This window comes from Somniosus microcephalus, chromosome 1 (genome assembly GCF_052327205.1).
Source record: "Somniosus microcephalus isolate GS21.2 chromosome 1, FLI_Smic_1.0, whole genome shotgun sequence".
NCBI lineage: Eukaryota > Metazoa > Chordata > Chondrichthyes > Squaliformes > Somniosidae > Somniosus > Somniosus microcephalus.
The window spans coordinates 191,224,949-191,250,440 of NC_140987.1; the positions used below are offsets into that span (position 1 = coordinate 191,224,949).

Here is a 25,492-nt window from a genome sequence, read left to right on the forward strand (position 1 = left end):
GTAGGGGCGAAGACAATGGCTTTGGTCTTCCCAATGTTTAATTAGAGGAAATTGCAGCTCATCCAGACTAGATGCCAGACAAGCAGGCTGACAACAGAGAGGGAGTGGAGAGGTAGAGCTAGATGTCAGCATACATGTGGAACTTGACATCATGTTTTCGGATGATATCGCTGAGGGGCAGCATGTAGATGAGGAATAGGAGTGGGTCAAAGGTAGATCCTTGGAGGACTCCAAAGGTAATGGTGCGGGAGCAGGAAGAGGAACCACTGCAGGTGATTCTGTGGCTATGACTGGATAGATAAGAATGGAACCAGGCGAGAGCAGACCCACCTAGCTGGATGAAGAAGAGGAGGCGTAGCCCACAGACCCACTGTAGCCCAGGACACCTGTCTTATTGAAGTTAGCCCCCTGCCTTCTCCAAGCTCAACTCGTCCATGAAACCCTCTTTCTGCTCCCTTGTTCCACTCCCCACTCAAGTCTCCAGTTTATCATCTGGAAGACTGAAGCCACCATATTTGACTCCCAGCCAGTGCACATACAAAGCTATGAGAGACTAATTCCTAGAATTGCATCACTTGCTTGAATTCAATCTGATTTTACTTGAGTATTTATACAGTTTGCATTGATGTTAGATTGAAACAAAGTGTGTAGTATAAAAGTGACGTGAAAAAATGGTTTGCACTTTAATTGACTTCAATGGAAAAGAAAATCAGGTGCAATGTAAAACTGGCTTCTGGTTCATTACTGCCAGTTTTTTGGTGCCATCTGAGACAAATTTTGCTCCTAGAGACTCTTAAACCTATTGCCAAACTTCAGTCAGTATTGAATCACATGGATAGCCTCTCCCTTGTCTTTCTGCATTCTAGGGGTCCAATTTCATAATATGCAGTCAGAATAATTTAAGAACACAATTTTGTGCAAGTTGTAGACCAGCTTTTGGGGGAGGGGAGAAATACACAACAATCTGAATTGAAGCACACAGATTTTAGCTACAGAAAAGTCAAACCCCACTCATTTCAGATGAAAGACTATTAACCTTTACAAGAAGGTGCTGTTATAAATATGGCAATTGGTCAGCAACCTACCTGCCGTATCAATTTGAGAAAGCAAGTTTCTAACAACTGGATTAGTGGTTTATGGATGAAACAAGCACCCTAACAGTTGAAAATAACAAGATTAGCAATATATTGCAATACATGTCCAGATGTTACACCAATCTGAGATCTGACCCAAGTGTTTGGAGATCTTGCCACTTTTTTAGACTAATATATGCTGACTGAACAGATCCACTTTACTGTACCCTTCAGTAGAAATGTTGCGAAAGCGCATTCATTTCTTTGAGTAGAAAAGTAGCAGAGAGCAATGGTTTCTTGTATGTGAATTCTCTACAGAAATCAGGTCTCAGATTTATAGTTTCCACTATGCACTTGTGAGGATTCCTGGCTATGGACCAGCTTCAAACTGAAGACTTCCAACCAGCTTCTAAGAGAACCCTTGCTATTGGTTTAATTCATGGCTGCGTTTATTTGCAACACCAGTGGGTTGGACCAGATTTCTGATTGGTCCCCTTGGAGGACAAGACACACCCAACAGTTTGTCTGGAATGTGTAATTTGATCCTGCCTGCTGTAGACAACCCAGCAATATGTAATTTGATCCAGTCTTGTCAGGCAACCTATGGAAAGTAGAACTGTAGTTAGCTTTGTGAAGATCCTCTGTTATCTAGTGTTCTGCAGTTGTAATTATAGTTGTTCTTGGCTGGTAAAATAAAAGACTTTATACTCTGACCACGTATCTGTGCCATCGCTAAGACCACCTATTTCCACCTGCAGGACATCGCCCGACTCCGCCCCTGCCTTAGCTCATCTGTTGGTGAAACCCTCATCCATGCCTTTGTTACCTCTAGACTTGACTATTCCAACGCATTCCTGGCCGGCCTGCCACGTTCTACCCTTCGTAAGCCTGAGGTCATCTAAAACTCTGCTGCCTGTGTTGTAACTTGCACCAAGTCCCATTCACCCATCACCCCTGTGTTCGCTGACCTACATTGGCTCCTGGTTAAGCAACGCCTCGATTTTTCTCATCCTTGTTTTCAAATCCCTCCATGGCCTTGCCACTCCCTATCTCTGGAATCTCGTCCAGCCTCACAACCCTCTGAGATATCTGCACTCCTCTAATTCTGGCTTCTTGAGCATCCCCGATTTTAATTGCTCAACCATTGGTGGCTGTGCCTTCAGCTGCCAAGGCCTTGAGCTCTAGAATTCCCTCCCTAAACCCCTCAGCCTCTCTACCTCTCTTTCCTCTTATAAGATCCTCCTTTAAGATGCTCCTTAAAACCTACCTCTTTGATGAAGCTTTGGTCATCTGCCCTAATATCACCTTGTGTGGCTCAGTGTCAGATTTTATTTTAGAACGCTCCTGTGAAGTGCCTTGGGATGTTTTACTATGTTAAAGGTGCTATATAAAAACAAGTTGTTATTAGTTACTTTGGAGTTTTATGTTTTTTTTCCTTCTGGAAGTGATAAAAATTCTTCAATTCCAAATGAGGAGACCAAGGTCAAAACCACAACTTTAGCGCTCATTATAGTAGGAAATGGAAAACAATAAGTGCAAATACTCAATAGCCTTCGGATTTCATGTGGTGCAACTATAGCAGGAAGCTAGTAAGGATTAGACTGTCAATAAAGACAAGGGTGCGGGCGTGTGGGCTGCATATCTGTATCCAACCTTCTGACACACCAGAGAGGTCACACTGGGGAGAGGGGGTTCACCTGCTCTATGAGAGAAGGGATTCACTAATTCATCCAGTTGGAAGAAAGTGATCCATGTCTAACGGAGGGGGGGTAAAAACGTGATCAGACTTCCCATCTGGATCACGTTCTCGCACTCATTCCCCCTCACACCCATTTAGACCTGGATCACGATCTTCCCTCGTTCCCCACTGTTCTGTCCGTGCTCTAAACCCCCCCACCCCCAGAGTTCCTGATCTTCTACTCCGCCCCCCCCGCCAGAGTTCCTGACGTCCACCCTCCTCCTCCCCCCCCGCCCCGAGTTCCTGACCTCCACCCCTCACTCCCCTCCTCCTCCGAGTTCCTGACCTCCACCCCTCACCCCCTCCCAGTTCCTGACCTCCTCTCCTTCACCCTCCGAGTTCCTGACCACCTCCTCCCCTCCCCCCCGAGTTCCTGACCTCCTCTCCTCCTCTCCTCCCCCCCCGGAGTTCCTGACCTCCTCTCCTCCCCCCCCGAGTTCCTGACCTCCTCTCCTCCTCCCCCCCCCCCCCCGAGTTCCTGACCTCTCCCTCCCCCCCCCCCCGAGTTCCTAACCTCCTCTCCTCTCTCTCCCCACCCCCCCCCCCGAGTTCCTGACATCCTCACCCTGCTCCCCCCCAGCGAGTTCCTGACCGCCACGCCTCTCCGCGCCCCCCCCCCCCCCCCCGCAGTTCCTGACCCCTCCTCCCCCAGCTCCGGGTTCCTGACCTCCTCCTCCCCTCCCCCCGAGTCCCTGACCTCCTCTCCTCCTCCCCCCCCCCCCCGAGTTCCTGACCTCCTCCTCCCCCCCCAAATCCCTGACTTCCTCTCCTCCCCCCCCCCCCCACTCCGAGTTCTTGACCTATCCTCACCCCCCCCACCTCCCCCACCCCCGAGTTCCTGACCTCCTTTCCTCCCCCCCTCCGAGTTCCTGACCGCCTCTCCCTCCCCCTCCCCGAGTTCCCGACCTCCCTCCCCCCTCCCCGAGTTCCCGACCTCCCTCCCCCCCTCCCCGAGTTCCCGACCTCCCTCCCCCCTCCCCGAGTTCCCGACCTCCCTCCCCCCTCCCCGAGTTCCCGACCTCCCTCCCCCCTCCCCGAGTTCCCGACCTCCCTCCCCCCTCCCCGAGTTCCCGACCTCCCTCCCCCCTCCCCGAGTTCCCGACCTCCCTCCCCCCTCCCCGAGTTCCCGACCTCCCTCCCCCCTCCCCGAGTTCCCGACCTCCCTCCCCCCTCCCCGAGTTCCCGACCTCCCTCCCCCCTCCCCGAGTTCCCGACCTCCCTCCCCCCTCCCCGAGTTCCCGACCTCCCTCCCCCCTCCCCGAGTTCCCGACCCCCCTCCCCGAGTTCCCGACCTCCCTCCCCCCTCCCCGAGTTCCCGACCTCCCTCCCCCCTCCCCGAGTTCCCGACCTCCCTCCCCCCTCCCCGAGTTCCCGACCTCCCTCCCCCCTCCCCGAGTTCCCGACCTCCCTCCCCCCTCCCCGAGTTCCCGACCTCCCTCCCCCCTCCCCGAGTTCCCGACCTCCCTCCCCCCTCCCCGAGTTCCCGACCTCCCTCCCCCCTCCCCGAGTTCCCGACCTCCCTCCCCCCTCCCCGAGTTCCCGACCTCCCTCCCTCCCCCCTCCCCGAGTTCCCGACCTCCCTCCCTCCCCCCTCCCCGAGTTCCCGACCTCCCTCCCCCCTCCCCGAGTTCCCGACCTCCCTCCCCCCTCCCCGAGTTCCCGACCTCCCTCCCCCCTCCCGAGCTCCCTCCCGACCTCCCTCCCCCCTCCCGTGTTCCCTCCCGACCTCCCTCCCCCCTCCCCGAGTTCCCGACCTCCCTCCCCCTCCCCGAGTTCCCGACCTCCCTCCCCCTCCCCGAGTTCCCGACCTCCCTCCCCCCTCCCCGAGTTCCCTCCCGACCTCCCTCCCCCCTCCCCGAGTTCCCTCCCGACCTCCCTCCCCCCCTCCCCGAGTTCCCGACCTCCCTCCCCCCTCCCCGAGTTCCCGACCTCCCTCCCCCCTCCCCGAGTTCCCGACCTCCCTCCCCCCTCCCCGAGTTCCCGACCTCCCTCCCCCCTCCCCGAGTTCCCGACCTCCCTCCCCCCTCCCCGAGTTCCCGACCTCCCTCCCCCCTCCCCGAGTTCCCGACCTCCCTCCCCCCCCTCCCCGAGTTCCCGACCTCCCTCCCCCCTCCCCGAGTTCCCGACCTCCCTCCCCCCTCCCCGAGTTCCCTCCCGACCGGCCTCCCCCCTCCCCGAGTTCCCGACCTCCCTCCCCCCCCTCCCCGAGTTCCCGACCTCCCTCCCCCCTCCCCGAGTTCCCGACCTCCCTCCCCCCTCCCCGAGTTCCCGACCTCCCTCCCCCCTCCCCGAGTTCCCGACCTCCCTCCCCCCTCCCCGAGTTCCCGACCTCCCTCCCCCCTCCCCGAGTTCCCGACCTCCCTCCCCGAGTTCCCGACCTCCCTCCCCCCTCCCCGAGTTCCCGACCTCCCTCCCCCCCTCCCCGAGTTCCCGACCTCCCTCCCCCCTCCCCGAGTTCCCGACCTCCCTCCCCCCTCCCCGAGTTCCCTCCCGACCGGCCTCCCCCCCTCCCCGAGTTCCCGACCTCCCTCCCCCCCCCTCCCCGAGTTCCCGACCTCCCTCCCCCCTCCCCGAGTTCCCGACCTCCCTCCCCCCTCCCCGAGTTCCCGACCTCCCTCCCCCCCTCCCCGAGTTCCCGACCTCCCTCCCCCCTCCCCGAGTTCCCGACCTCCCTCCCCCCCCTCCCCGAGTTCCCGACCTCCCTCCCCCCTCCCCGAGTTCCCGACCTCCCTCCCCCCCTCCCCGAGTTCCCGACCTCCCTCCCCGAGTTCCCGACCTCCCTCCCCCCTCCCCGAGTTCCCTCCCGACCGGCCTCCCCCCTCCCCGAGTTCCCTCCCGACCGGCCTCCCCCCTCCCCCCTCCCCGAGTTCCCTCCCGACCGGCCTCCCCCCCTCCCCGAGTTCCCTCCCGACCGGCCTCCCCCCTCCCCGAGTTCCCTCCCGACCGGCCTCCCCCCTCCCCGAGTTCCCTCCCGACCGGCCTCCCCCTCCCGACCGGCCTCCCCCCTCCCTGAGTTCCCGACCACTGCCTGTGCGGATCCGGAGAGGCCCAGGATTGTAAGCCTCCGTATCTCACGGGCCACCAGCTACATTAGTAGAATTTTTGCAGGTCGGAAGCATCGTAAATGTTGGTCCAATATTTTTGTCGAGGGACTCTCTATTACAACAGTGACTACACTTCAAAATTAATTAATTGGCGGTACAGCTCTTTGGGACATCCTGAGGTTGTGAAAGGTGCTATATAAATGTAAGTTCTTTTCATTTCTATTAGTTGAATGCTCATTGTGCTGTCTGAGCTTTTGCAGTGTACCCATAATCCTAGGATGCATCAGTACCATTGTACATTGAACCATATTTTTCCCAGAATCTAGCAGTTCATGCTGTTATTTTTCTAAATTAAAGGCAAAATTGAGGAAAAATTTCAAAAGCTTTAAAAAATGGTGTTGCATTTGACCAAGAAATGAGATAATAAATTGATTATTTTGTACCTTTTGTGTTTTCTAAACTTCAGAAAGAATATGATGGTGATAGATACATTTTTTCATCCTAAATTAAGTTTATTTATCAATAACTCTGAATTTTGAAACAAATGGAAGGCCTGTGTTTAGTTGAGATAGAAAATGTAAACATTCTAATTATTGACATGGGCCAAAGGAAGAGAGTGCAAGACTGATTGTGACAGAGGCTGTGGCGAGAGAAAGAGAGAGAGCTGGGACTCAACTACTGCAATGTTCTCGTGACCGGCCTCGCATCCTCCACCATCTATAAACTTCAGCTCATTAAAAACTCTGCTGCTCGTGTTCTAAACCACACCAAGTCCTGCTCACCACCAATGGAGTTGCTGTCATCATTTATTAATGGCCCAGATTTTGCAGTCAGCGACGAAGGAATGGAGCTCGCTGTTCACTACACTGACAGCTGCCCAGAGTTTTCCTGGGCTTTTGTCATCAGGCATCTGATCCAGCGCGGCACCCTCTCCAGGGGTTCTATGGCGTGTGTGAACAGGGTAAGCAACAGCAAGGCTCTTCAACCATTCAGAATGAAGAATCCTCACTGAGCCAAGCAGAATCTAAACCAGGATTTTAAATTAGATTTAAATTCTGTACAAAGATTGGGAAAGAAAGATGGGATTAAGAGAGGGCGATAAAAGAGACAGACAGAATAAGTAAAAGAATAATTTTTTATTTTAATCTTTAAAAAAAATCTTCGACACTGATTAAATTCTGAAGGTATGAGACTGCACACTTGTAAAATTAAATTTTCAGGGCCAGAGAGGTTGTTTGACAATAATTATGACTATAATCACGCTGTTAAAAATTCACTTACTCCTGAAAGCACCAGCCCTAACTTTTTCTGGCGTGTTTAGTGGTAAGTACCGCAACTTCACGCCCTGACATTGATTTCAATGCCGAGTCTATCGGCGAGGTACTTGTATAGCGCAGCCTGTGGAGAAGCAGGATAACTCTGACCAAAACTTTCGGATTTCCGCGTTAACTGTGCATGTGCATACTCCGGAAGTTGCTGTCTGATTTACTCCATATTAACGGTGAGTGCTGTTAGCCCCACCATTATTCTTAATGCAAAATCCGGGCCATTGTCTCTAACATGGGTGTCTCTAACATCGGCCGGCAGCTCCTCGGCAGGAAGGAATTCCGACTGGGAGGAGGGGAGCCGAGCATGGCGGCCAGAGGCCGACCCGTGACGACGATGAAGAGGAGGCCGCATTGGAGCATTCACATCCCGACGATGTGTTCGGCGAGTCGGGCAGAGGAGCGCAGCGCAACGAGCAGCAGCAGCAGACTCACGACACGCTGCAGCACATTGGCCGGCAGCTCAATTTCGGGTAACTCGCAGTCCGGATGGGAGGAGGGGAGCCGGGCATGGTGGCCAGAGCGGGAGAAGCAGGCCACCACACGTGGAGCCGGCAATAGTGAGGAGGAGGCCGCGGTGAAGAGGAGGACGGAGCGGCTGAGGGACATCGTGCTCCCACTGCCACGGGAAGCCATTGTATTGACTCTGAACGCGGCGCTGTATGTATAGCTGACGCGTCCCTATGGGGAACAAGCATTGAATTGTACTTGTTACATATGGCAAATAAATCTAATCTGAATAAGTCAGTCACATTTCAGATTAAGATGCTGGTTGGCTCTACTAGAGTAGAAGGATTTGATTGAGGGCTAAGGTGGACTTATGTGCAGAATTAAGAGGGCCCACCAAAGTGAACAGAGAAGTGGTGTAAGTAGGGAGTCTCCTTCATAGTAACAACGAAGTAGGACATTTTTTCTTGAGTTTTGTTTAACTTGATGGATATCTTATTTATAAGAAATCATGTTATGTGACGTGTACCTCGAATTTTGTTGAACTGATTTGGTATATACCTATTTGTATGTGGAGAGTGACTGTTGAAAAAATTTGATTATTCACTATTAATGTCATTTTCCTCATTCTTTGCAGTGCAGTGTAATGCTTGTTCAGGGAACAGCCTATCCTGAAAGAAATAGTTATTGACCCGGGGATATCAACATAACATTCTGTGCATCGCAGACTACCTTACAGTTCATGTGGACCTAATGCTTTGCAGAAGCTGATCTTACTGCAGTTGGTCTCATCCTGCAGTTAAAAAAAAAAAAATCCTTTAAATAGTAGAAGGAATTCTGCTTCCTTGATACTTTTTTGAGCACTGAATGAAGTGTGAAAACTCATTGTGAAAGTCTCCATCACCTCTTAAATATAATTGAATGTGGCGCTCTGAGCACTGCTAGTATAATCTTTGCCAAAAAACATTGACAAATCCTGTGGTGAAAAAGTTACTGCTGCTATAAATTTTCACTGCCCTATCCTAAAAAGTGTGATTGGCTGTGACTGGAACAATCTCTCAGTGCAGCGACCTCCCTGGTCAATGTGAATCACTTCAGATTCCCTCTCTTTGGAACTGAGGCAATTCATCTTGGTATGTAAATCCTTCCACCTGTCCACGTAGGCCTTCTGAATTGCTTCCTAGTCCATGATGGAATCGGTTATCTTCTCCCATTGTAGAATGGCCAAAAACATGCGGGCAGAAATTCTGTGTGCTTTAGAAACCTGGCCTAAATATAATCTGGATTCTGCCTAGTGTCAAAACCACCCACATAATCTTAGAGGAGGGGAGTGATCAGACTTAATGTGACTTTGGTCTTAACTGCAGTTCGGGTTTTTGAAATTGCTGTCAATTGACCATTGTGGTTGACTTTTAATTGGCATTTAAATAAAACATTATCATTGATTTGAAATTGTCAACTATCATTTCAAAAACTCAGCTGGGCTTTTTTTTCTTAAAGAAAGAGCTGGGTGCTACTATTGTGGCAAAAGCTGCAGTTACGACTAAAAATCACATCAAGTATTTAAATCCTTTTTTTGCTTTAACCCCTGGATCCAACAGCAGTACTGGGCTAAATGGGTGGTTTTCATCCACATAAATGTATAGTTTAAGATTGGAAGTGGCAGAAAATCAGATTCTCCATTGTGGATATCCTGCATCGACTTGTGGTTCATGGCACAAGTAAAGATGTTTCTGCTCGATAATTATCAAGGGATGATCCTTTAAGACTTAGTGATGTCATAAGATGGAAAGATTGCCCACAGCCCCATTCTCTAGCACTATATAGAGTGTTATTCCAAGAATTGTCGTGCATTTATTATTTCCTTTATTATTTGTGTACGTTCTTGATTTACTCTCCTAACGTGATACCTTACAGTTTTAATGTTAGTTTGATATCACTGTTGTGCTTTTATTCCTTCTATATTGTGTAGTGTTCGAGGTTTTTGATAGTTTATTAAAATATTGCATTTTCCAAATTCAGTTACTGTGTAAGCTCCTTGTCCTCAATACTGACCAGATCAACACTGAATACCTAGCTTTAAACTTTACATTAAACATAATTGTGCCTTTACAGCAGTGAATGCTGTCCATTGAAATATGGCATATTTCAAATTTGCTTGCGTTTCTCTTCTCAACTTCCAGTCTTGACTTCAGTGCTTTACTATAAAGGCTCTAGGTGTGCTGTCAGGAGCATACACTGACCCATCCCATTAGACACCTCAAGTTGGCATTGGTCTGTTTCAATGGCATCTGCCCTAGATGGGGCCTGAAGTTTTAGTTCTGTTTTAGAATTTATTACCTTGTGTAACGAACTATTGATCATCACAAAAAGCAAAAAACTGCAGATGCTAGAAATCTGAACTACAAGCAGAAAATGCTGGAAACGCTCAGCAACATCTGTGGAGAGAGGAAGGTAGGTTTAATGCTTTAGTTTGATGACCTTGTGTCAGAATCATCACCGTAGCCTTTAATTCCATAATGTGTTTTCAATCCTATGCTACACCTCTGCTGTAAGAAAATAAACTTATTTTTAAATATATCTGGCGATATAAAATATGTTCTTAATATAGAAAGTTATTTATAAACCACATTTTAAAAATGAAAATATCTAAATACTCGTGGAGAGCTTTCTTTATTGCATCAAGTTTTCTTTTTTTTATCCCTTTTCCATCTCTTGATGGCAAACCTGGAGGCATTAAAACTGCAGTGCAATAAAGAAAAATACTTAATCCCTGCTAACTCATCTATCTATCTATCCATCCATATATATATAAACGGATACTTCTTTCTGTCTCTTTCTGTCTCTTTCTGTCTCTTTCTGTCTCTTTCTGTCTCTTTCTGTCTCTGTCTGTCTCTGTCTGTCTCTGTCTGTCTCTGTCTCTGTCTGTCTCTGTGTCTGTCTCTCTGTCTCTGTCTGTCTGTCTCTGTCTGTCTATGCGCTCGAAAGTTATAGAGCGTACCTACGCGTGCGTTACGTCGAAAGAAAGCTTACCGTTCCGAAACGGTCGTAAGCGTATTTACGTTTCGGCCGGACGAAAATCGCGCCCGCGGTATCCGAAAAACGTTCAACATTCCGCTCATTAGCATCTCATTATCTGCTCATTAGCGATAGTGACCTCGAGGTCACTCTATCGTACGCCGGGTTGCTGGCGCGTGCGGCAGGGCCCTCCTACGGTCGAGTGACGGGACGATTGACCAATCCTACGCTTCGGTCACCTGACGGTCGACCAATCGGTGCGTGTGTGGGCAGGCCTTATCGTTCTGAACCGAGGTGAGTCGCTGCCATCTTGATTCCAAACTTTTCCTTTTTCCCGCTTTCTGCGTGTTTCTTTTCAAATCTACAGTTCCAGCAAAAAAAAGCTGCTTTTAAAACAGAAATTGTTTTTAAAAAAAGTTAATTAATTTGTAGATCTTTTGTCCAACCTCTATAATTCTCCTACCTTTCACTGTTTTTCCAGGCCCGGGGCCTAGGCTTCTCCAACTGCCAGCAGTGCAACGATAGACCCAGGCTCCCGGCCTAGACAGAGACAAACACTGGCAGAGGGTGTGCTGCCTCAGCTCCATTCCCGGGGTCAGCAGGTGGGGGGGCTTCATAAGTAACTGGGGTAGGTCGCAAGCCCCGAATAATAATCTGAAGATCCTGTGTTTGCAGCTGAGGAAATTTCTTCTGCTGACAGCCCCAAGTTAACGGCAGCCATCTTTGTCAAGGAGGGCGAAAAGTTTCAGTGCGACGCCATTTTGATTCAGTGTGTAACAGAGTGCATGCGCGGCCATCTTAGTACAGGAACATAGTGGGTGGGGCTTCTGTGCTCCAAATCTGTGTCTGTGACAGACAATCGACTGTGGGCGGGGCCTAATCTTTCCAACTGAAAAGCAAGCGGCGGCCATTGTTTGTGATAAAACACACTGAGGTGAGCACCCCTTTTTTAATAAAAAGATTGGTGAGGTTGTAAAGTGTATGTTATAGAAAGATTTAGCAAAAATGTTTTATAAGTACAGGAAACTTTGTGCTATCCGGAGGTGAGCTATCTGGCAATCTGGAGCCAGCGGCAAAAATCAGCAGCCGTTTTTGATTTTGCTTTGTTTGAACAGTCAAGCTGTGCAAGGTCTGTAGCTATAGCAACAGCTTTAACTACAGAGCTTTAGGGCCACACCCAGTGTTTAGAAGCTGTTGCTAAGCAACAGTGTTGTCAAATACGGAGATAAGAATCTCCGTTTCTCTCAACATTAACTCTGGAGACGGTGGGTGCCGGATAGCACAAAGTTTCCTGTACTTTAAGTTTATCTCCCCCCCCCTCCCTTTCCACCCCCCACACCCCGTTCTCTCCCCCGCCACCCCCCCACCCCCCTCCCCCCACACTTCCTTCCCCCCACACTTCCTTCCCCCCACACTTCCTTCCCCCCCACACTTCCTTCCCCCCCCCACACTTCCTTCCCCCCCCCACACTTCCTTCCCCCCCCCACACTTCCTTCCCCCCCCCCACACTCCTCCCCCCCCACACTTCCTTCCCCCCCCCCACACTCCTCCCCCCCCCACACTCCTCCCCCCCCCACACTCCCCCCCCCCCACACTCCTTCCCCCCCCCACACTTCCTCCCCCCCCCACACTTCCTCCCCCCCCCACACTTCCTTCCCCCCCCCCACACTTCCTCCCCCCCCCCACACTCCTTCCCCCCCCACACTCCTTCCCCCCCCCCACACTCCTTCCCCCCCCCCACACTTCCTTCCCCCCCCACACTCCTCCCCCCCCCCCCACACTCCTTCCCCCCCCCCACACTTCCTCCCCCCCCCACACCAACCTCCCCCCCCCCCACACTTCCTCCCCCCCCCACACAACCTTCCCCCCCCCACACCACCTTCCCCCCCCCCACACCTCCCTCCCCCCCCCCACAACCTCCTCCCCCCCCACAACCCCCTTCCCCCCCCCACACCACCTTCCCCCCCCCCCCACCAACCCCCCCCCCCACCACACTTCCTCCCCCCCCACACTCCTTCCCCCCCCACACTTCCTTCCCCCCCCACACTTCCTTCCCCCCCCCCACACTTCCTCCCCCCCCACACTCCTTCCCCCCCCACACTTCCTTCCCCCCCCACACTTCCTTCCCCCCCCCCACACTTCCTTCCCCCCCCCCACACTCCTCCCCCCCCCCACACTTCCTTCCCCCCCCCCACACTCCTTCCCCCCCCCACACTTCCTTCCCCCCCCCCACACTTCCTTCCCCCCCCCACACTTCCTTCCCCCCCCCCCACACACCTCCCCCCCCCCACACTTCCTTCCCCCCCCCCACACTTCCTTCCCCCCCCACACTTCCTTCCCCCCCCCACACTTCCTTCCCCCCCCCCACACTTCCTTCCCCCCCCCCACACTTCCTTCCCCCCCCCACACTTCCTTCCCCCCCCCCACACTTCCTTCCCCCCCCCACACTTCCTTCCCCCCCCCACACTTCCTTCCCCCCCCCCACACTTCCTTCCCCCCCCCCACACTTCCTTCCCCCCCCCCACACTTCCTTCCCCCCCCCACACTTCCTTCCCCCCCCCCCACACTTCCTTCCCCCCCCCCACACTTCCTTCCCCCCCCCCACACTTCCTTCCCCCCCCCACACTTCCTTCCCCCCCCCACACTTCCTTCCCCCCCCCACACTTCCTTCCCCCCCCCACACTTCCTTCCCCCCCCACACTTCCTTCCCCCCCCCCACACTTCCTTCCCCCCCCACACTTCCTTCCCCCCCCCCCACTTCCTTCCCGCCCCCGCACTTCCTTCCCGCCCCCGCACTTCCTTCCCCCCCCCGCACACTTCCTCCCCCCCCTTCCTTCCCCCCCCCCTTCCTCCCCCCTTCCTTCCCCCTTCCTCCCCCCTTCCCCCCCCTTCCTTCCCCCCCCTTCCTTCCCCCCCCTTCCTTCCCCCCCCTTCCTTCCCCCCCCTTCCTTCCCCCCCCTTCCTTCCCCCCCCTTCCTTCCCCCCCCTTCCTTCCCCCCCCTTCCTTCCCCCCCCTTCCTTCCCCCCCCTTCCTTCCCCCCCCTTCCTTCCCCCCCCCTTCCTTCCCCCCCCTTCCTTCCCCCCCTTCCTTCCCCCCCTTCCTTCCCCCCCTTCCTTCCCCCCCCTTCCTTCCCCCCCCTTCCTTCCCCCCCCTTCCTTCCCCCCCCCTTCCTCCCCCCCCCTTCCTTCCCCCCCCCTTCCTTCCCCCCCCCTTCCTTCCCCCCCCTTCCTTCCCCCCCCTTCCTTCCCCCCCTTCCTTCCCCCCCTTCCTTCCCCCCCCCTTCCTTCCCCCCCCCTTCCTTCCCCCCCCCTTCCTTCCCCCCCCCTTCCTTCCCCCCCCCTTCCTTCCCCCCCCCTTCCTTCCCCCCCCTTCCTTCCCCCCCCCTTCCTTCCCCCCCCCTTCCTTCCCCCCCTTCCTTCCCCCCCTTCCTTCCCCCCCTTCCTTCCCCCCCTTCCTTCCCCCCCTTCCTTCCCCCCCCTTCCTTCCCCCCCCTTCCTTCCCCCCCCTTCCTTCCCCCCCCTTCCCTCCCCCCCCTTCCCTCCCCCCCCCTTCCCTCCCCCCCCCTTCCCTCCCCCCCCCCTTCCCTCCCCCCCCCCTTCCTTCCCCCCCTTCCTTCCCCCCCCCTTCCTTCCCCCCCCCTTCCTTCCCCCCCCTTCCTTCCCCCCCCTTCCTTCCCCCCCCTTCCTTCCCCCCCCTTCCTTCCCCCCCCCTTCCTTCCCCCCCCCTTCCTTCCCCCCCCTTCCTTCCCCCCCCTTCCTTCCCCCCCCTTCCTTCCCCCCCCTTCCTTCCCCCCCTTCCTTCCCCCCCCCTTCCTTCCCCCCCCCTTCCTTCCCCCCCCCTTCCTCCCCCCCCCTTCCTCCCCCCCCCTTCCTTCCCCCCCCCCTTCCTTCCCCCCCCCTTCCTTCCCCCCCCCCTTCCTTCCCCCCCCCTTCCTTCCCCCCCCCCTTCCTTCCCCCCCCCCTTCCTTCCCCCCCCCCTTCCTTCCCCCCCCCTTCCTTCCCCCCCCCTTCCTTCCCCCCCCCTTCCTTCCCCCCCACACTTCCTTCCCCCCCCGCCCCACACTCCCTTCCCCCCCCCGCCCCACACTCCCTTCCCCCCCCCGCCCCACACTCCCTTCCCCCCCCCCGCCCCACACTCCCCCCCCCCCCCCCGCCCCACACTCCCTTCCCCCCCCCGCCCCACACTCCCTTCCCCCCCCCGCCCCACACTCCCTTCCCCCCCCGCCCCACACTCCCTTCCCCCCCCGCCCCACACTCCCTTCCCCCCCCGCCCCACACTCCCTTCCCCCCCCGCCCCACACTCCCTTCCCCCCCCGCCCCACACTCCCTTCCCCCCCCGCCCCACACTCCCTTCCCCCCCCCGCCCCACACTCCCTTCCCCCCCCCCGCCCCACACTCCCTTCCCCCCCCCCGCCCCACACTCCCTTCCCCCCCCCCGCCCCACACTCCCTTCCCCCCCCCCGCCCCCACACTTCCCCCCCCCCACCGCCCCCACACTTCTCCCCCCCCCACCGCCCCCACACTTCCCCCCCCCCACCGCCCCCACACTTCCCCCCCCCCCCACCGCCCCCACACTTACCGCCCCCACACTTCCCCCCCCCCCCACCGCCCCCACACTTCCCCCCCCCCACCGCCCCCACACTTCCCCCCCCCCCACCGCCCCCACACTTCCCCCCCCCCACCGCCCCCACACTTCCCCCCCCCCCCCCCCCCACCGCCCCCACACTTCCCCCCCCCCCCCCCACCGCCCCCACACTGTCCCCCCCCCCCCACCGCCCCCACACTGTCCGCCCCCACACTTCCCCCCCCCCCCCACCGCCCCCACACACTTCCCCCCCCCCACCGCCCCCACACTTCCCCCCCCCCTTCCCCCCCCTTCCTTCCCCCCCCCTTCCTTCCCCCCCCTTCCTTCCCCCCCCCTTCCTTCCCCCCCCTTCCTTCCCCCCCCCTTCCTTCCCCCCCCCTTCCTTCCCCCCCCTTCCTTCCCCCCCCCTTCCTTCCCCCCCCCTTCCTCCCCCCCCCTTCCTTCCCCCCCCCCTTCCTTCCCCCCCCCTTCCTTCCCCCCCCCCTTCCTTCCCCCCCCCTTCCTTCCCCCCCCTTCCTTCCCCCCCCTTCCTTCCCCCCCCTTCCTTCCCCCCCCCCTTCCTTCCCCCCCCCCCTTCCTTCCCCCCCCCTTCCTTCCCCCCCCTTCCTTCCCCCCCACACTTCCTTCCCCCCCCGCCCCACACTCCCTTCCCCCCCCCCGCCCCACACTCCCTTCCCCCCCCCGCCCCACACTCCCTTCCCCCCCCCGCCCCACACTCCCTTCCCCCCCCCCGCCCCACACTCCCTTCCCCCCCCCCGCCCCACACTCCCTTCCCCCCCCCCGCCCCACACTCCCTTCCCCCCCCCGCCCCACACTCCCTTCCCCCCCCGCCCCACACTCCCTTCCCCCCCCGCCCCACACTCCCTTCCCCCCCCGCCCCACACTCCCTTCCCCCCCCCGCCCCACACTCCCTTCCCCCCCCCCGCCCCACACTCCCTTCCCCCCCCCCGCCCCACACTCCCTTCCCCCCCCCGCCCCACACTTCCCTTCCCCCCCCCGCCCCCACACTTCCCCCCCCCCCACCGCCCCCACCGCCCCCACACTTCTCCCCCCCCCACCGCCCCCACACTTCCCCCCCCCCCCACCGCCCCCACACTTCCCCCCCCCCCCCACCGCCCCCACACTTCCCCCCCCCCCCCCACCGCCCCCCACACTTCCCCCCCCCCCACCGCCCCCACACTTCCCCCCCCCCCCCACCGCCCCCACACTTCCCCCCCCCCCACCGCCCCCACACTTCCCCCCCCCCACCGCCCCCACACTTCCCCCCCCCCCCCACCGCCCCCACACTTCCCCCCCCCCCCCACCGCCCCCACACTTCCCCCCCCCCCCCACCGCCCCCACACTGTCCCCCGCCCCCACACTGTCCGCCCCCACACTTCCCCCCCCCCCCACCGCCCCCACACACTTCCCCCCCCCCACCGCCCCCACACACTTCCCCCCCCCCACCGCCCCCACACTTCCCCCCCCCCCCACCACCCACACACTTCCCCCCCCCCCCACCACCCACACACTTCCCCCCCCCCCACCACCCACACACTTCCCCCCCCCCACCACCCACACACTTCCCCCCCCCCCCCCACCACCCCCACACTTCCCCCACCCCCACACTTCCCCACCCCCACACTTCCCCCCCCCACCACCCTCACACTTCCCCCCCCCCCCCCCCCACCACCCCCACACTTACTTCCCCTGTTAAGTCTGTGTTTTCCAGTTATGGTTAATATGAATCACTGCACACAGACCACAAGAATAACTTTAACAGGCCTTTACTAGTTGAAGGTCAGGGCTGAACTGCCCAATAAATCATTACACAGCACTTGTATACCGGTGTGGTCACCACCGGTATTACAGTATACAGCAGCCAAGATAATGTAGTGCATCTCTTAAAATAGTTCTCTTAAAGGTGGAACGGTTACATCCACCACAATCCTCCCTTTTTAGCTTAACAGTATATATTCCCCATTAACATAACATAACATACATACACAACTTCATGTAAAAACAGTTCACAGATTCAGTCTCTGAGGAGGCCTCCTGATCCGAGATGGATAACGCCTTTCAGGGGTCTCTGGTTCTCGTTGCTGGGGTGACTCATCTAATAGTCCTTCACTGGACTTAACAGCTTGAACTTTCGTAACTTCAGAACCAGCATTGTTGACTTCTAAAGGCTCGAGTACCTTGGGAAGTTTTTCTGCTTCCAGACTGATTTGGCTCAGTTCGGAGGGACCACGTGCGTGACCTGGTAGGGGTGATAATGGTTCAGATGAGTCATCATCTTCTGCTTCCTCTCTATTGTCTTCTATTTCCTCCATCACTTCAGCTTTTGCCTCTGCCACCAATTCCCTGAGTGGCTTATTACTGCTGACACTGCTCACAAAAGGGTGCTCTTTCTTCTTAGCTTTCAACTGATCGATGAATTTGACATATTCCCTTTCTTGCTCAGCTTTGATTCGTTTGGCCTCATTGCGCAGACGGTTTGTGTGTTCCTGTTCCATTTTCTCAATCAGCTGCTTCTGCTGTCTTTCCAGATTCTCCAACTCTGTGTCAAAGAACTTTTTCTTTGCATTCATCTCTTGCTCAAAACGGCGAATAATTTGTTCTAATTGCTGTTGTAGTTTGAAATTGAGTTGAGTTCGAGCCCGGTGTTCCTCCTTCTGAAGCAACCGCAACTCTCGCAGCTCCTGCCGCCTTAGGAATCGCATTTCCTCAGCTTTCTTCTCATCCTCACCAATAATCTTTGAAGTAGTGACACTCACTTCCACTCCATCGACAACAAATTTTCTAGTTCGTTTGGTTACCCCGTATTGATAGAGAGCCACTTTCCTTGTTTAAAGAGAGATCACCTGAAAGGGAAATGTTCAAGTCAACGCTATCGGATGCAGATATGCTACCCGAATCAGAATTTCTCTTTGACTTTCTATTGGTAGAATCTACTGCTCCATTGAGAGTTAATGAATCCGGGACCAGAGTGACTTGTTTATCAGATTTACTTTCCTTTTCATTTCTGGTTAGCAATTCTTTTTCATTCTTTGAATCAGCAGTGCCCTCAGAAATGTGCATGTCTGTAGACTGGACAGACTCAGAATTCTCTGTCAAACTATGTTGTTGTTCAGTGGAATTCTGTTCTGATACTTTGTTCTCTTCTGAAGCATTTATGCACTCCTTCGTTTTTCCATCATTAGTCTGCAAGTCCATTTTAGACTTGTCTTTTGCACATGGGCTGGCCTTACCATCATCAGTTCCAGAGTCTGAGCTGATTGTCTTCACCGAGTTCTCACTCTCTGCTTTGTCACTGTCACTGCTGCATATGCCCTCATCCAATATTCTGGACAATCGTTCAGGTTTGACATCTTTTTTTCCGGAATCTACCGTTATTGCTTTTAGGGAGTGCCAGTCCATATTTATTTTCCTGATCCACTCCCGTCCCAGAAGTGGTGGACCTCCCTCAGGTAGTACATATAAGTCCATTCCTTGGTGTTCTTTGCCCTTGTGTACCACCTTGACTTTTATCTTTCCGATGGGGTATACTCTTTGCCCCGTGTATGTCTGCAATACTATCTCCGTATCCCGTAGGGGAATATGTGTGAATAACCTTTTGTAATCTTGCTTATTCATGACCGTCAACGCCGATCCGGTGTCCAATTCCATCTTCACTTGGACTCCTGCTATCTGAAGTGTGACCCAGATAGTTTGTAGGTCAGCTTCCTTACTCACATTGTGAATTCTCAGACTACCCAGTTCCTTGCTGTTGGAGTCTGAATCCGAATTCTGTTCATCCGAACTCTTCTCAGCCACCTTATGTACCTTTCTGCACTTTTCCTGCGGTGACTTTTTGTTGCTGGTCTTCTTTCCTGACCGGCATACTTTAGCTATGTGACCAAGCTTGCCACATTTTCTACATTCCTGATTTTTAAACCAGCATTGGTTCTGATCGTGTGTTGTCTTTCCACAACGATGACATTTCGCTGTACCCAAAGCCATTTGATCTACGCTGAGTACCGCTGCCTTCAGCTGCATTTCCGCAGTGCCCCTCGCTGCGGCTTCGTGCGATGCTGCAATAGTGACAGCCTTATCAAGTGTAAGATCATTCTCTTCAAGCAGCCGCTTTTGTGTTCCTTCTTTCGACAATCCACACACGAATTTGTCTCTCAGTGCCTCTGTCAGTCTTTCCCCAAACTGACAGTATTTCGCTAGCTTACGCAGTTCAATTAAATACTCCGCGTTGCTTTCCTCTTTCAGTTGCGTTCTCGCATAAAATTTAAATCGTTCCGCTAACATCAGCGGTGTGGGGTTCAAATGATTTCTCAGGACAGCAACAATATTAGCGAAAGCCTGATCCGCCGGTTTAGCCGGTGAAAGAAGATGCTTCAATAGCCCGTATGTCTTCGCACCCATTGAGTTTAGTAAGGTTAGTGCTTTATCTTCATCTGATATTTTATTTGCCTTACAATAAATCTCTATGCGTTCTACATACGTGGCCCAATCTTCAACATCGGGATCGAAATCGTTGATGTTACCACGCTTAGGCATCCTCGCAATCTTCTTGAGAAACAAAAGAAATTTTTGTTTCCCGCGCTTGTCTTCTTCCCCCGCCTACGAAAATGGCGGCTTCCCGCGTTTGCCTTTCTCCCCCGCTGGCTGTAATGGCGATTGCCGTATTGCTGCGTTCGCCCTCCCCAGCGGTTCTCAAATTGTGCCTCCCAGCCCCTCTTGCAGTCCGGTCCTTTCCCCCGGCTGCGGCTGAGTTCTCCGCGGTTTTAAATTTTTTTTTTTTTTTAATTTTCTCCCGCGCCTCGCGGCCTCGGTAGCTGCCTGGCCTTTTTCCGTGGTCGAGCTCTCTCTCGACGCTGTTGCGTCTCCCAGCCCGCTTGCAGCCCGGTCTTTTACACCGGCTGCGTTTGCATTCACCGCGGCTCCCGTGCCTTACGCTGCCCCAGTCTCGGTGCCTCTGGCCCCGACTTCTGTCCGGCTCTTTTCCCCGGCCGTGGTCGAGTTCTCCGCCCTTATATCCTCCGTTTTTCCCCTCGCTACTTCACAGTCAACGTGGCCGACTTGCTGCTTGTCGCTGATCGGCTTACCCACCACCGTGATAGAAGGGATGATCACTGCCTGTTGCTGATGGAAGGCTTCGTGTCAGGATTCTTCCTTTGCTCTTCAGACCCGAGTCTCTTCTCAGCAGGATGATGCGGGCGGATGCCTCTTCTCGACGCCCGTTAAACTGCCTTGGATGTATCTCTGCCGCAGGGTAAGATCGTACTCGTCGCCACTGTTAAGTCTGTGTGTTCCAGTTATGGTTAATATGAATCACTGCACACAGACCACAAGAATAACTTTAACAGGTCTTTACTAGTCGAAGGTCAGGGCTGATCTGCCTAATAAATCATTACACAGCACTTATACACCGGTGTGGTCACCACCGGTATTACAGTATACAGCAGCCAAGATAAAGTAGTGCATCTCTTAAAATAGTTTTCTTAAAGGTGGAACGGTTACATACACCACATCCCCCTCCCCCCTCCCCCCTCCCCCTCCCCCTTCCCCCTTCCCCCTTCCCCCTTCCCCCTCCCCCTTCCCCCTCCCCCTTCCCCCTCCCCCTTCCCCCTCCCCCTTCCCCCTCCCCCTCCCCCTTCCCCCTCCCCCTTCCCCCTCCCCCTTCCCCCTCCCCCTTCCCCCTCCCCCTTCCCCCTCCCCCTTCCCCCTCCCCCTTCCCCCTCCCCCTTCCCCCTCCCCCTTCCCCCTCCCCCTTCCCCCTCCCCCTTCCCCCTCCCCCTTCCCCTTCCCCCTCCCCCTTCCCCCTTCCCCTTCCCCCTCCCCCTTCCCCTTCCCCCTCCCCCTTCCCCCTCCCCCTTCCCCCTCCCCCTCCCCCTTCCCCCTCCCCCTCCCCCTTCCCCCTCCCCCTTCCCCCTCCCCCTTCCCCCTCCCCCTTCCCCCTCCCCCTTCCCCCTCCCCCTTCCCCCTCCCCCTTCCCCCTCCCCCTTCCCCCTCCCCCTTCCCCCTCCCCCCTCCCCCTCCCCCCTCCCCCTCCCCCCTCCCCCTCCCCCCTCCCCCTCCCCCTCCCCCTCCCCCTCCCTGCCCCCTCCCCCTGCCCCCTCCCCCTGCCCCCTCCCCCTGCCCCCTGCCCCCTCCCCCGCCCCCTCCCCCCCCCCCTCCGCCCGCCTTCCCCCCGCCGCCTCCCCCCTCCCCCCGCCGCCTCCCCCCTCCCCTCCGGTGTGCGTCTGTCCGGCTATGCACTCGAAAGTTATTGAGCGTACCTACGCGTGCGTTACCTCCAAAGAAAGCATACGGTTCCGGGACGGTCGTAAGTGTATTTACTTTTCGGTCGGACGAAAATTGTTCGCGCCTAATGCAAAAAACCTTCAAAATTAAACTCATTATCTGCTAATTAGCATTGATTGACGTCAAGGTTCGACCAATCCTGTGCTGTCACCATTGACCAATCCTACAGTTCGGTCGCCTGATGTTTGGCCAATCGCTGCGTCTGTGGCGGGACTAATCGTTTTCATCTCCGGGATGTGGCAGCCATTGCCTCAAGCTAAAAAACCCATTTACTTCCAGCTCAAAATCTGCTGATCTGGCTTCGAAAAAGTTAGTATCTCTTATGTTATTTTTAAAAGATTTACCAAAAACGTTTTATAAGTACTTTCACGGTATTAAAAGGTAGAAATGTTGCCCGCTGTGGTCTATGTAACCTGTTCCACCTTAAGAGAACTACCTTAAGAGATGTACTACTTTCTCTTGGCTGCTGTATACTGTAATACCGGTGGTGACCACACCGGTATATAAGTGTTGTGTAGGGATTTGCTGGGCAGTTCAGACCTGACCTCCGAATAGTAAAGACCTGTTAAAAGTTATTCTTGTGGTCTGTGTCCAGTGATTTATAATAAGCATAACTGGGACACACAGACTTAACAGTGGCGACGAGTCCGATCTTACCCTGCGGCAGTTTTACATCCAAGGCAGCTTCGCCCTCATCATCCTGCTGAGCACCATCGCACGGGAGGCATCGAGAACCCGGGTTAAAAAGAAAAATTCTGACCACGGAGCCCTCCATCAGCGACAGGCAGTGATCATCCCTTCTACCACGGTGGTGGGTAAGCCGATCAGCGACACGAGCAGAAAGTCGGCCGCGTTGACTGTGGAGTGGGGGAGGGAAAACGGAGGAAAAAGGGCAGAGAAATCGACCATGGCCGGTGAAAAGGGCCGGGCTGCAATCGAGGCCGAGAGGCGCAGCGTCGGGGAATTGAGAACCGTTGGGGAGGCGAGAACGGCAGCAGCACGGCAATTGCCATTGCAGCCAGCGGGGGAAGAAGGCAAATGCGGGAATCCGCCATTGTAGTCGGCAGGGGAAGAAGACAAGCGCGGGAAGCCGCCATTTTGAGAAAAAGAAAAATTTAAAAACTTGCAAGGATGCCTAAACATGGGAACATTAATACCTTTGATAGCGATATCAAAGATTGGACCACGTATGTAGAACGCATGGAAGTTTATTGTAAAGCAAATAAGGTACCAGATGATGAGAAAGCACTAACCTTATTAAGCTCAATGGGTGCGAAGACATACGGGCTATTGAAGCACCTTCTGTCACCAGATAAACCGGCGGATCAGACTTTCGCGAATATTGTTACTGTCCTGAAAAATCATTTAAACCCCACGCCGCTGATGATAGCGGAACGATTTAAATTTTACAGAAGAACGCAGCTGAAAGACGAAAGCAACGCTGAATTTTTAATTGAACTGCGTAAGCTATCAAAGTACTGTCAGTTTGGAACAGGACTAGCAGATGCGCTGAGAGATAAATTTGTGTGTGGATTGTTAAAAGAAGGAACACAAAAGCGACTGCTTGAGGAGAATGATCTTACGCTTGATAAAGCTGTCACTATTGCAGCATCGCACGAAGCCGCAGCGAGAGGCACTGCGGAAATGCAGCTACGGTCACCGGAACTCAGCACCAATCAAATGGTCTTGGGTACAGTAAAATGTTATCGTTGTGGAAAGACAACGCACGATCAGAACCAGTGCTGGTTCAAAAATCAGGAATGCAGAAAATGTGGCAGGCTTGGTCACATAGCTAAAGTATGCCAGTCAGGAAAGAAGACCAGCAACAAAAAGTCACCGCAGGAAAAGTACAGAAAGGTACACAAGGTGACAGAGAACAGTTCGAACGAACAGAAGTCAAATTCAGACTCCAGCAGTAATGAACTGGGTAGTCTAAGAGTACACAATGTTGGTAATGAAGCAGACCTCCAAACAATCTGGGTCACACTTCAGATAGCAGGAGTCCAAGTGAAGATGGAATTGGACACTGGATCGGCATTGACGGTCATGAATAAGCAAAATTACAAAAGGATATTCCCCTACGGGATACGGAGATTGTATTGAAAACATACACGGGGCAAAGAGTATACCCCATCGGGAAGATAGAGGTAAAGGTGGTCCACAAGGGCAAAGAAAGCTGAGGAATGGACTTATATGTGCTACCTGAGGGAGGTCCACCACTACTGGGACGGGAGTGGATAAGGAAAATAAATATGGACTGGCATTCCTTAAAAGCACTAACGGTAGATTCCGGTAAAAAAGATGTCAAACCTAAACGATTGTCCAGAATATTGGACGATGCTAAAGAGGTGTTCCAACAGGGACTGGGAACACGGAGAGGAATTACGGCAAACATCAAGGTTGAAGAACATGCAAACCCGAAATTTTTCAAAACCAGACCGGTACCTTATGCGATACGACCTGCTGTGGAAGCTGAGCTGGAAGGGCTAGAACGTTCAGGAGTACTGTCTAAGGTAGACTGGAGTGAGTGGGCCACGCCCATTGTCCCCGTCATGAAGCGTTCATCGAGCAACAAGCTGGGGGAACCGGGGAAGGTTCGCACCTGTGGAGATTTCAAGATCACTGTTAATCCGGTGCTTCACACGGTGCAGTATCCGCTTCCGCGGATTGAGGATATCTTCGCTTCGTTGTCTGGCGGGAAACACTTCACCAAGATAGACCTGGCGCAGGCGTACTTACAGATGGAAGTTGAGGAAGAGTCACGCCAGTATCTCACGATCAATACGCATAGAGGCTTGTACCGGTATAATAGACTGGTTTTTGGAGTGGCATCGGCTCCAGCAATTTGGCAGAGGGCCATGGAGCAGGTATTACAGGGAATTCCAGGCACACAATGTTACCTGGACGATATTCTGATTACAGGAGATGATGACGAGGAACACCATGCAAATTTGGAACTGGTGCTCACCAGATTGAAAGAATATGGACTTCGAGTTAATCGCCAGAAATGTGAGTTCTTTCAGAAGCGGATCTCGTACTGTGGTCATGTCATTGACCAGGAGGGGCTTCATAAGTCTCCTGACAAGATCGAAGCTGTTGTGAAGGCTCCCGCTCCGGATAATGTATCCCAGTTGAGGTCGTTCCTAGGGTTGATTAACTATTACCATAAGTTTCTGCCAAATTTATCCACGGTGCTGCACCCGCTGAACGCTCTTTTGCAGAAGGGAGTACCATGGAAGTGGAGCGAGGACTGTAAGAGGGCCTTTCGCAAAAGCAAGGCATTGATCACCTCAGAGGAAGTGTTGGCTCACTTCAACCCAACGCTGCCTATTCGTTTGGCTTGTGATGCTTCTCCATATGGTATTGGGGCAGTACTCTCACACAAGTTGCCAAATGGCCTGGAGAGGCCAGTTGCGTTCGCATCCAGATCATTGACCTCCGCTGAGCGCAACTATGCTCAGATAGATAGGGAGGCTCTCAGCCTTGTGTGGGGAGTAAAGAAGTTTAATCATTACCTGCAGGGCCAAAAGTTTACGCTTCTGACAGACCACCAGCCGTTGGTATCCATTTTTAACCCTAAGAAGGGTGTTTCGGTGATGACAGCACAGAGACTCCAGAGATGGTCCCATTTCTTAGGGGCACATCAATATCAGATTGAATTCAAAGGTACAAAGCAGCATGGTAATGCTGATGGGCTGTCACGCCTGCCACTACCTACAGAGGAGGAGGCACCGACGGTTGACCCTGTTGAGTTATTTCACTCGACCATCATCGAATGTTTACCAGTCACCAATGCAAGTATTGAAAGAGAAACCAGGAACGACCCGACACTGTCCCGGGTCTACGAAGTGACAGTGAAGGGATGGCCAGCACATGGTGATCCACTGTTACCGGCATTCTCAGCAAGACGAGAACAGCTGTCCGTCTGTCAAGGAACATTGATGTATGGAACAAGGGTGATTATTCCTCCTAAGTTAAGAGAGAGA

General features: G+C 54.8%; 1 protein-coding gene across 8 annotated transcripts in view; it reads left to right on the forward strand.

The window, feature by feature from the left end:
• The window catches only part of arb2a (ARB2 cotranscriptional regulator A), an 846,111-nt gene that overhangs the window by 2,942 nt on the left and 817,677 nt on the right, over positions 1-25,492 (forward strand). The window contains exon 1 of one of the 8 annotated variants that reach the window (XM_085988864.1): positions 5,825-6,057. The exons of the other annotated variants lie outside the window; for them this stretch is intronic. The gene's annotated coding sequence lies outside the window, so the exon portion shown is untranslated. Of the gene's footprint in view, positions 1-5,824; positions 6,058-25,492 lie in introns of those variants that run through there. 8 annotated transcript variants of the gene reach the window in all.